Genomic DNA, 12459 nt, shown 5'->3' on the forward strand with positions numbered 1-12459 from the left:
ACTGTTTATATCTCAGTTATTTGTGGGGCGATTTGTGTGAATTTTCTTAGCATTAATGTAGAGTGTATGTCTGAGAGATCTGTGCAGGCTATAGGTCCTTAACTTATCCAAAGGCTTGATGGCAGGGACTGCTCTGAAGACATTTTTGTTAAGAAACAGACAATTGAAGTTTTTAGTTCATAACTCTGTTTATAATTAAGCTCATTTCGAACTGAAAACGTTTTCAAAATTTTATGTTTCTGTATTTAAATTTAAAACAAAATGTTTTCTTTTGATAATTAATTAACAACAAAATAAGGTGTTGCTTTTAATTTATTGCGTTAGCTAAAGTTTGTGTTAATTTTACAAATATCTATACACAAATTCTTTGCATAAATATTACATTATTTTAACTTTAATTTCTCTTGGTTTAACCAAAAAACCAATCAATCCATCTTTATAAATTCAAACATAAGCATTCTTGAAACTTGATCTATTTTAAAACCAAATACGTATAAATTTCACATAAATTTAAATTTTATGTTAAAGTTGTTTGAAATTTATTTTATTTCAAATTTATTTTATTATTATTTTTAACTATTTTTGTGTGGTGTTTGTTAACTTGTTTTCCAAAACTAAAACAGAAAAACCTGTTAAAAAAACAAAACTATTTAACAAGATGTCTAAACAAGAAAAAGGTGTCACGTTACGCATAATTTATGGGTCCAACAAATCAAGAGAAAAAGCTAAAACAATCCACATACAACTATAATTTTTCGATTCATACTAGCAGCCTTGCTTCCACATGCAACATGTTAAAGTGTAACCCTTTTTTCATTATTTCTTCTTTCCTAGATTCTTCTTTTAAATTTTATACCAAGAATGAGTATGTAATTAAAACCTTGTTGAGGCTATAATTTCTTATAATTTATAGACCAAAGAATATCATCTTGGTTTTCCTCCACGACTTACACAAAACAAACATATGTTGTATGTTAGAATTATGATAATGATCTTCGCAGTAACAAGATCTTAAACATGATAAATTATAGAACAGAAATGACATTTTTTTTTCTGAACAAGAGTTATAAATTTTGTGTGAAATATGCAGGTAGAGATAGAAAAAAGGCTTGGGTGAGCAAGAAATGTAATAAGAAAATCTGATAACAAACTCAAAAGGAAGATTTCTCTTTAAACTACAATTCGATAAGTCCTAACTCCGATAGTTTCGTAACTATAGATTAGAAATAGCTAAGGAAAAGTCATATTAATATTTCTTGTGTAATTCTATGAAAACAGAAAATTATGTATGTTTAAATCATTTTTTAGAAGAACCCTTACAACTTACAAAGCTTTTGGCTGCATTTATAGAACAAATATACTTTCAAACATTTCGCTATTAAAAATCACACCAATCGCTTCATAAATAACAGAGTTATGAATTAAAAACCTCAATTGCCTCTTTCTTAACCAAAATATCTTCAGAAAAGTCCCTGCCAACAAGACTTCCGATAACTTAAGGACTTATAGCTAGCATAGATCTCTTCCACATACATTCTAGATTAACACTATGAAAATTCACGCAAATCGCCCAGAAATAACAGAGATATAAACAGTTTTAGACAAAACCACAAATATATATAAATTCTCAAACAAAAACTAGTTAACTAAAGTTTAGCTAAACTTGCTTAACATAAGTTTAACTACAAATAAATATAATTTTAAAATGTTTTAGAAAATTAAATTAAAATATATAAAGTTACAGTTAACTAGAGTTTAACTAAACGTTAATAACTGAAGATTAAATTTAACAAATTATTATTTTTTAATTTTATGTGGCTTTACCAACTAAATGATAAATTTGGTTTTCAAAATTCTTAGTCCTAACACTTAAACTCAATTTAACCAAGTTTAGCAAAACTCCAGTTAACAGTTATTTTATATATTTTTACAAAACTTACTGAAATTTAAGATTCTTTAAGGACAACCATTATTGAATCCTAATTTGAGATGAAAAATGTAAGAAATCTAAGATAACTGGAGTTTAGTTAAACTTAGTTAATTAACGTTTAAGGTAAATTAAGCCAGAATTATATATTTTTAAGAAATTTGTTATAAAATATATATAATTTTATTTAACTAGAGTTTAACTAAACCCAAATAACTAAAGTTTAAGTTTAACAAATTGTTATATTTTAATTTTACAACTCTTAACAAACTAAATAGAACATTTTGTGTTCAAAATTTATAATTTTAACACTTAAACTTAATTAAACCAAGTTTAGTTAAACTGCAGTTCGTAATAATTTTCTTATATTTTTTCTTATTCAACTTAAATATTTATTGAAAGACAAACATTATCATAATTTAAAAAACTGCGGAAAATTTCAAAAAAAACCTAGTTAACTGAAGTTTACCTAAACTTGCTTTTGTTAAGTTTAACTAGAAATAAGTATAATTTTGTAATAACCATGAAAATTAAATTTAAATAATTAAAGTTCTAGTTAACTAGAGTTTAACTGCAAGCAAATAACTAAAGTTTAAATGTAACAAAGAATTATATTTCAATTTTATAATTGTTTTTAAACTATATGGAAAATTTAGTTTTCAAAATTCATATTTCTACCAGTTAAACTCAATTAAACATAGTTTATCTAAACTTTAGTTAACAATCATTTTAAGATATTTTATAAAATTTTAGTTTGTTTAATGACAAACATTATTACAACGTAACACAGAGTGGAAAATATAGATAATCTAAGATAACTGGAGTTTAGTTAAACTTAGTTATATAAAGTTTAAGGTGAATTAAGTACATATTAGTTAAATTAAAGAGTTTTTTAATTAAAAATGTATAATTTTAGTTAACTAGAGTTTAACTAAAAGCAAATAACTAAAGTTTAAAAACAACAAAAATTTTGTTTTATAATTTTATGTGTGTTTTTTAACTAAATGAACAATTTTGTTTTCAAAATTCATAATTTTGCCAATTAAACTCCATTTAACCAAGTTTAACAAAACTCCAGTTAACAATAATTATAGGAAATTTAACAAATTTTACATAAATTTATGTTTATTTAATGACAACCATTATTAAAACTTAAGAAAGTTAGGAAAATGTATAAAACTTAAGATAACTGAAGTTTACTTAAACTTAGTTAAACAAAGTTTAAGAGGTATTAAGTACATATTCGACAAGTTTAATAAATTTTAAATAAAATCTATGTAATTTTAGTTAACTAGGGATTAACTAAACCTAGTTAAATAGAATTTAAATGTAAAAAGTCATATAATTAGAAAAATTATGGTTTTATGTTCTTTTTAAACAAAATTTTGTTTAAATTTTATTGAAAATTTCACATACCTTATAATTTTTGTGCTTTTTGTGAGTTAATCCAATTGTGTTAAATCCAAATATTTGTTTTATTTGTTTGATTTTGTTGTGTTTTATAATCCAAATATTAAGAATTTTCTTTAGATGTTTCGCAAATAGTTTTGTTTAAATGTTAAAAACATTTGTTGTTATTTTAGCAAAATAAAAAAATAAAATTTTGGCACTAAGCTACACCATTAAACATTCTTGAGATTTTTGTATAGAAGATTAAGGAAAAAATCTAAGAAGTTTTAGTTTAACTAAGAAAAATTAGTTTGTTTTTTTTTAGTAAAAGAAAAATTTTCTTAAAGAAAAATGGCACTAAGTTAAACTGTAATTAATTTTGTTTTAATTTGTTTGATATTTTTATACATTTTATGTGTTTTTTTTATAACATCAAACTTGTTTTCGTTTTATTTTGTTTTTGATTTTTTGTTTTGTTTTTATATAGTTTCAGATTTTACTCCACCATTATTTGGATGGAGAGTGTTTAAAGACAAAATCGTGTCACACTTTTTTTTGTTACTTTTTTTGTTGTTTTCAAAAGCCACCACCAAAAAAATCACTTATTATTACAAGAAAAGGAACTATTTTATTACTAAATTTTGTTAATAGCAAATATTTTGTTTAGATTCACATTTTTGTAGCTATTTGTTTCACTCTATAACATAAAGTTTATAGTTGATAGGAATTTAGTTTGCGTTTTGTTTTATTTTTTTTTTATTAACAACCGTGTGTAGTTGTATCTTTTTTATTTGAAATTATAAAAAATCCATAGACCATAAAAATCGATTTCTAGACATTGCCGTTAAACACCACCAGGCGACACGATCGCTCGTTTAAAACTGAATTGAACTAAATTATAGTGGAATATATTTTTCCTACATTCAATTTCATTATGTTTTTAGCTCTTTATCTCTCGCTCAAATGGTATTTTTTCTTGAGATTTTTTTTTATGTACTCCCAGAGCATAAACACCACCACTAACACCACCACCACCACCTTAATATTATTGTTAAGAAGAAAAAAAAAAACCTGATATAGAAAATAAAACACATTGAATTTGTTGGTATCTTTTAGAGTAAAGAAACTACAAAATTACAATATAACAGCTTACATAGATACATACACTTACAGGAGCCCAAAACACACAGATACAAATACACACACACTCTCACTCGCAACAACAACAAAATAAACCCATTTGCTGTTCTCTTTTATGGGGTGAGTTGTTGTTGTTGCTGCTCCTTCTGTTATTGGAAAAAAAGCATGTGTTTTGTGTTGCTTGTTTAAATTAAACTACAACAGATTTATTACAATAACAACAATAACACAAAGAGAACACATAATATTCTTAAACCAAGAGAGTCAATATTACAATTTATTACATGAAAATAAATACTCTCTCATGAAAAAAACTCTCTTTATTTCTCAAACCTAATTATGAATTTTGTTTATATCTCTCTAGCATGCTATAAATATTGTAGACAACTCACCTTTGCCTTCACTTACAGTAAAAAAAGATTTGCACAAAGATCAGCTGTAAGAAAAATAAAAAGAAAAATGTTTCTTATTATCATATTTCAATAATCTTGATAAGACTTACATTTAAGAAATAAAGGTTTCCAATAAATTTTAAAGAATTTTTTATGGTTTTTAGATAAAAATCTCTTAAATCTTAGTGTAATATTACAAAATTCTTAAGCAATAAACAAAAAACTAAGACTGGCAAAAAAACCTAAATAACTGGAGTTTAGCTAAACTCGCTTAACATAAGTTTAAGAAGAAACAACTATAATTTTGAAATGTCGCAGCGAAAATAAACAAAATAAATTTTTAAATAATTAAAGTTTAACTAAACTCAAATAACTAAAGTTTAAATGCAAAAAATTAATATTTTTAATTTTCTCGCTCTTATCAAACAAAACGGAAAATTAAGATTTAAAAAATCTACTTTTTACAGCTTAAACTTAATTAAACCATGGTTATCTAAACTCCAGTTAAGCAATATTTTATGATTTTTGAAAAATGTTAATGACAACTATTATAACAACATAAAACAATGTGGAATATATAAGAAAATGTAGTTAACTGGAGTTTAGCTAAACTCGCTTAATTTAAGTTTAAGTAAAAATAGCTATAATTTTGAAATGTCGTAGCGAAAATAAGCAAATTAAATAAATTTTTAAATAACTGCAGATTAACTAAACCCAAATAACTGAAGTTTAAATGCAAAAAAATTAATATTTTTTATTTTCTCGCTCTTATCAAACAAAACAGAAAATTAAGATTTAAAAAATCTACTTTTTACAGCTTAAACTTAATTAATCCATGGTTATCTAAACTCCAGTTAACCAATATTTTATAATTTTTGAAAAATTTTAATGACAACTATTAATACAACTTAAAACAATGTGGAATTTATAAAAAAATCTAGTTAACTGGAGTTTAGCTAAACTCGCTTAATTTAAGTTTAAGTAAAAATAACTATAATTTTGAAATGTCCTAGCGAAAATAAGCAAATTAAATATATTTTTAAATAACTACAGTTTAACTAAAGCCAAATAACTAAAGTTTAAATGCAAAAAAATATTATTTTTTAATTTGCTCATTCTCATCAAGCAAATTGGAAAAATTAGATTTTAAAAATGTTGTTTTTACCGCTTAAACTTAATTAAACCATGGTTATCTAAACTCTAGTTAAGCAATATTTTATGTATTATTAAAAATGTTAATGGCAACTATTATTACAACTTAAAACAATGTGGAATATAGAAGAAAATGTAGTTAACTGGAGTTTAGCTAAACTCGCTTAATTTAAGTTTAAGTAAAAATAACTATAATTTTGATATGTCCCGGCAAATATAAACAAAATAAGCCAATTTTTAAATAACTACAGATTAACTAAACCCCAATAACTGCAGTTTAAATGCAAAAAGATATTATTTTTTAATTTGCTCACTCTCATCAAGCAAATTGGAAAAATTGGATTTTAAAAATGTTGTTTTTACCGCTTAAACTTAATTAAACCAAGGTTACCTAAACTACAGTTAACCAATATTTTATGATTTTTTAAAAATGTTAATGGGAACTATTATGACAACTTACAACAATGTGGAATTTAAAAGAAAATCTAGTTAACTGGAGTTTAGCTAAACTCGCTTAACATAAGTTTAAGTAAAAATAACTATAATTTTGAAATGTCTCCGAAAATATAAACAAAATAAATAAAGTTTTAAATAACTAGAGATTAACTAAACGCAAATAACACTTTTTTAACTTAAATGGTTTTCAAAATTTATGTTTTTATTTCTTAAACTCGACAAAACCGTGGTTATCTAAACTCCAGTTAACCAATATTTTATGAATTTTTATAAATTTTAATGACAAGTATTATTACAACTTAAAATAGTGAGGAAATTGTAAGAAAATCTAACTAACTGGAGTTTAACTAAACTTGCTTAAATTAAGTTTAAATAAAAATAAGTATAATTTTGAAATGTTCTGGAAAATTTAAACAAAACAAATAAATTTTTTTATAACTAAAGATTAACTAAACGCCAATAACTAAATTTTAAAAGCACAACATTTTTTTTTAATTTTATAACTCTTTTCAAACTAAGTGGAACCAAGTTTTGTGTTCAAAATTAAACTTTTTTTCACTTAAACTTAATTAAACCATGGTTATCAAAGCTCCAGTTAACAAATATTTTATGAAATTTAACAGGTTTTAATTTATTTAATATTAATAAATAACTGGAGTTTACTTAAACTTGGTAAGTTAAGTTTAACTAGAAATAAGTATAATCTATAAATGTCCAAGTAAAGTTAAAGAAAATAATTAACTGGAGTTTACTTAAACTTGTTTAAGTTAAGTTTAACTAGAAATAAGTATAATTTTGAAATGTCTAAGAAAATTCAAGTTAAATAAACAAAGTAAGTAATTAGAGATTAACTAAACGCTAATAGCTGAAGTTTAAAATTAAAAAACTATTATTTTTAATTTTATCGCTCTAACCCAATTAAAGGGAAAATCTAGTTTTATAATTCAAGTTTTTTCCTCTTAAACTTAACTTAACCAAGGTTATCTAAACTTCAGTTAAATTAATTCTTTTGTAAATTATTAAAAAAACTATACTAAGATGTATATTTAATGTTAAACAGTACTAAAACTTAAAACAGCCTGGGAAATGTTAAAAACTCTAGTTAACTGGAGCTTACTTAAACTAGCATAAGCTGAGTTTAAGTGAAAATAAGTATAATTATGAAATCTTCAAGAAATTTAAAGTAATATAAATTATTTTTTTTTTAACTTAAGTTTAACTAAACATAGTTAAATAAGGTTTAAAGCAAGAAAATAGAGTTTATCTAGAATAATTCCTGGTTTAAGTGAAAATTCAATTAAATTGTTAAAATTATTATGAAATTAAACTTTTAACACATATTTAAGTTAAACTCTCAGTTAGTTAAACCTAATTATTTTGAGTTTAAGCCTTAAAATTGATATGATCATAAAAAAGGGAAGTTTTTAACTAGATATTATTAATTTTTTATGGCTTACCTTCCCTTTTTCACTCTTTCGCTTGTCAAAATTAATAATACCCTGTATCTGTTACAATTAAATTATGTATGAAAAAAAGTAAACTAAACTAGCGCCTAGTTTCAGTTTTATTTAGACTTCTATTTGTGTTGTTGTTGTTGCTGCTGTTGTGCGATGTTACTTTTTACCATTGTTCAGTTCATTAGCGCAATGCCGCACGATTTCGACGTTACAATATCCAAACAAAAAAACACAACTAAATACATGGAGCAGGCAATAGTAGCAGGAACAACAACAAAAATTTAAACAATGCATGTTGCATATAAACATTTTTATACAGCGTGTAAGTTTTCGTTACACAAAATGTAAAAAAAAAATATACAAAAAATTTGGATGTTTTTTTTTGTATATTTTTGTTTGCCGGGCCAAAGGCAGCTCTAATACAACACGTGTGGCAGCAACAACAACAACAACATAAATGATCATTAAGACAAAAATGTGTATAAACAATCGCTAGAGTCCGCAGTATTTTCAAGGAGTTAAACCCCAAAAACTGTAAGCACCCTGTTGATTTTTATATGATTCTGATTTTGTTCATTGTTAAAAGAAAACAGCAATGAAGTGTAATGAACCTGAAAATTTGTTAAAGGAATAAAAATTTCATTTTGAAAGAGCAGCGTAACATAAAATGAAAGAGTCTTAATAAAATAGATAAAGAGTAGCAATAAAAGGAGAGTTCTGCCAAAGGTGAACAGCAAAGAAAGAGTATTTTTAATTTTATACTCAAAACAAGTTAAAAATTCTTGTTGTCACTTTTTAAGCCTGGTTTTGGTGAGGCTCTCTTTTATGTGAGAGTGTGTGTTTGCAACTGAGAGCGTCTGTCTGGGTATGTTGCATTTCTTAACAAGCCTTATTTAGCCAACCTTAGCCAGGCGGTTATTATCTGGTAACAACGTGTTACGAATTACTTTTAACAAGACCCTTAAAAAGATAAAAACCTATAGACAAGAAAAAATTAAACAAAAACAACAACAACAACAGCAGCTACAATAAAAACAAAACGGACTTCAAAATAAAACATAAACAAAACAAAAAACAAACTAAACTAAAAACAAAACAAATGTGTGCATAAAACTGGAATCCATTTAAGAACATTTTCATCGTCTTTATACGAGGAGAATGTGGCTTGTTAAGAAATTAAGGTAACAAGGGAGGCAACAACTAACTAGCCAAGTAACTGGTTAGTTGGCTGGCTTTTTTTAACATCATTAACTTGGTCATGATTTGGAGTTTTTTTTTTGTTGGTTGCATAGAGATTAGTTTTAACAAAATTGTTTAAATTTTGGGCGGACGTGTGCTAAAAATCATCAACATTTAATGTTTGTCAACAATTAAAAATGAAAACTAACTGGAAAATGTAAAAAAACTTCGTTAACTGGAGTTTAGTTAAACTAGCTTAAACAGAGTTTAAAGGAAACTAAGTTAAGATTAGCTAACTTAAAGAAATTTGGAAAAGATTGAAAACAATTTTAGGTAACTGGAGATTAAGTAAACTTAGTTTAATTGAGTTTAAGCTTAATAATTTTGAGATCAAGTAATATTATAATGAGATTAGTTAAAGTGAAGAAAATTTAAAAAAGATAAACATAAATTTTAGTGAATTTGAGTAAGAATTATTTAACTGGAGTTTAGCTAAACTAGACTAAAACGAGTTTAAGGGAAATTATGTTAAGATTAGTTAAATTGAAAACATTTAAAAAATATAAAAACCAATTTTAGTTAACTGGAGTTTAAGTAAGCATAGTTAAATCGAGTTTAAGAAAAACTAAGTTAAGATTAGCTAACTTAAAGAAATTTGGAAAAGATTGAAAACAATTTTAGGTAACTGGAGATTAAGTAAACTTAGTTTAATTGAGTTTAAGCTTAACAATTTTGAGATTAAGTAATATTATAATGAAATTGGTTAAAGTGAAGAAGATTTAAAAAAGGTAAACATAAATTTTCGTTGATTTGAGTAAGAAATTTTTAACTGGGGTTTAGGTAAACTACACTAAAACGAGTTTAAGGGAAATTATGTTAAGATTAGCTAAATTGAAAACATTTAAAAAAGATAAAAGACAATTTTAGTTAACTGGAGTTTAAGTAAGCTTAGTTAAATCGAGTTTAAGAAAAACTAAGTTAAGAATAGATAATTTAAAGAAATTTGGAATAGATTGAAAACAATTTTAGGGAATTTGAGATTAAGTAAACTTAGTTTAATTAGGTTTAAGCTCATCAATTTTGAGATTAAGTAATATTATAATGAGATTAGTTAAAGTGAAGAAAGTTATAGGAAAATTAAGTGGGGCTTTGATAATTTAAATGAATTTAAAACTAAACATGTATAGCTTTAGTTAACTTAAGTTTACCTAAACCTAGTTAAATTAAGTTTAAATGCTAAAAAGTATTTTTTCATAAAAATTTATTGTTGGTCCATCATAAAAAATTAAAACAATTTTGAAAATGACATAAAACCTTGTTAAACGGATTTTAGTTAAACTTGGTTAACACGAGTTTAACTTAAAATAATATTGAAATTTATAAAATCAAGGAATTAAAAGTCGATTGAAAATAATTTTAGTTAACTGAAGTTTAGTTAAACTTACAAAAATTGAGTTTAAGTGATAAAAAATTGAGTTTGTGTTAAATAATGTGGGAATTAAATTAATTTAATAAAATTTAAACGAATCAAACAAATTTTCATTAATTTCAGATTATTTATCTACAAATATCACCTTAAGTTTTTCCCATTGACCGTTAGACAATTAATTCTTAATCTTATAACAATTTATCTTAATAGCGAGAGTACGTTCCTCAATTCGTTTAAAATAAACACCACAAAAGGGATATTTCTGCGGGTTGCCATCATAATTTATGATGGTGATAAATGTTTTTTTTCCCAATTTTCAATTTGTTTAAATTTAATTTTAAAATTCTTTTAATTGGTGAACAGAACACAAACGATAACTAAAGACATTTCAAGCACAGCAACCCGCTAAATTTGAAATTAAATAGACAAAACTTTCAAATGAACTTTAAATGGGAATTTTTGTGCTGTTGATGTTATTGTTTTTTTTGTATTTGAAAATAGAAATAAACTCATAGTAAAAGATTTAAATATTTCAACGTTGCCACAAAATGTTTCGTGTTGTTGTTTGTGTTTATTTATTCAAGGTTCACAATTGACACCCTGAGTAGAACACCCAGCATCATTTATCGCTGAACTTTTCAATTCATCTCTGTGCTCTGTTACCACTACCAACTCATCATCGGAATGGTTGTTGTTGCTGTTGTTGGCTGGGCATTAAACATTTAACATATTGCTCGAACTGGCAATCGAACTCATTTATTTACCCCGGGTAATATTGATTCCCTATACTCGTAAATATGTTCTCTATAGCTGTGCAGTTTTACAGGGCTTGTTTAATTTCTGTTTTTTTTTTCTTCTGGTTTTTTGGTGGCTAAGGAATGAGTTTGGCTGCGTTCTTCGTTTGAAGAGCCACAATAACAAGCAGCAGGGTGCTGCCATAAATTACGCACGTTTTATAACAAGCAACCCAAAACTGAGGCAATGTTGTAGAACCAGAACTCACTGTTGTAGTCAGTCAACAATACGTGCGTAATGCATTTTTGTGTTGTTTTTATTTTCGCTTTGTTGTGTGTAGATTTTAGCTGTAGTATTGAGGAATACTAGAATTTGTTGTTGTTTTTTTGTTCTTATACGAATTGATATGCAATTCACATAATTGTTGAATTTCAAATGAATTGATTTGTAAAGTGACCAGGTAAAACTGGTCACAGTTAAGAATTTAAGGTGGGTTAAGTGTTTAGATAAAGTGAAAATGTTTAAAAACTGCAAGATTTGTGCAAAAACGCCAAAAACGGTAGTTAACTGGAGTTTAGTTAAACTTGGTTAATTTGAGTTTAAGCAAAATAAATTTGATTTTAGGTTATTAAAAGAAAAATATGTTAAAAAAATTAAATTTTTAGTTAAGTTGAGAGATGACTTAAACTTAGTTTAACAAAACTTAAAAGGAAACACTAAGATTAGGCATTGAAATTTAACTAAAACCTATAATTAGTCAAAAGGGGCTAAAAATATACATATTTTTTTGGAAAATAATAAAAATTTAGTTAACTGGAGATTACTTAAACTCGCTTAAGCCAAGTTTTGGTTGTACAAAGTTATGTTTAGAAAAACTTAGATAAATTCCAATTGAAAACTGCAAGTTTGATGTAATTTAATATTAAACCTATTTAACTGGAGATTACTTAAACTCGTTTAAGCCAAGTTTAACTTGAATAAAATTAAGTCTAGCGAAGTTTAGGTAAAATACAATGAAACAATGTAAGCATAATGTAATTTAAGATAAAACCTAGTTAACTGGAGATTAGCTAAACTAGGTAAAGCCAAGATTACCCAGATTAAAGTTTAGTTTAGAAAAATTATGGTAAATAACAATTGAACTCTGTAAATAACAATTGAACTCTGTATTGTAGTTTAAGATAAAATCTTGGTAACTGGAGA

At 25.1% G+C, this 12459-nt stretch overlaps 1 protein-coding gene across 1 annotated transcript in view; it reads right to left on the reverse strand.

Annotated features, from left to right (window-relative positions):
* The window catches only part of fz2 (frizzled 2), a 312996-nt gene that overhangs the window by 54154 nt on the left and 246383 nt on the right, over positions 1-12459 (reverse strand). Inside the window, exon 9 of the mRNA XM_065502741.1 lies at positions 4849-4892. The gene's annotated coding sequence lies outside the window, so the exon portion shown is untranslated. The remainder of the gene's footprint in view (positions 1-4848; positions 4893-12459) is intronic.

The sequence above is a fragment of the Calliphora vicina genome, chromosome 3 (genome assembly GCF_958450345.1).
Source record: "Calliphora vicina chromosome 3, idCalVici1.1, whole genome shotgun sequence".
In the NCBI taxonomy this organism is placed as follows: Eukaryota; Metazoa; Arthropoda; class Insecta; order Diptera; family Calliphoridae; genus Calliphora; species Calliphora vicina.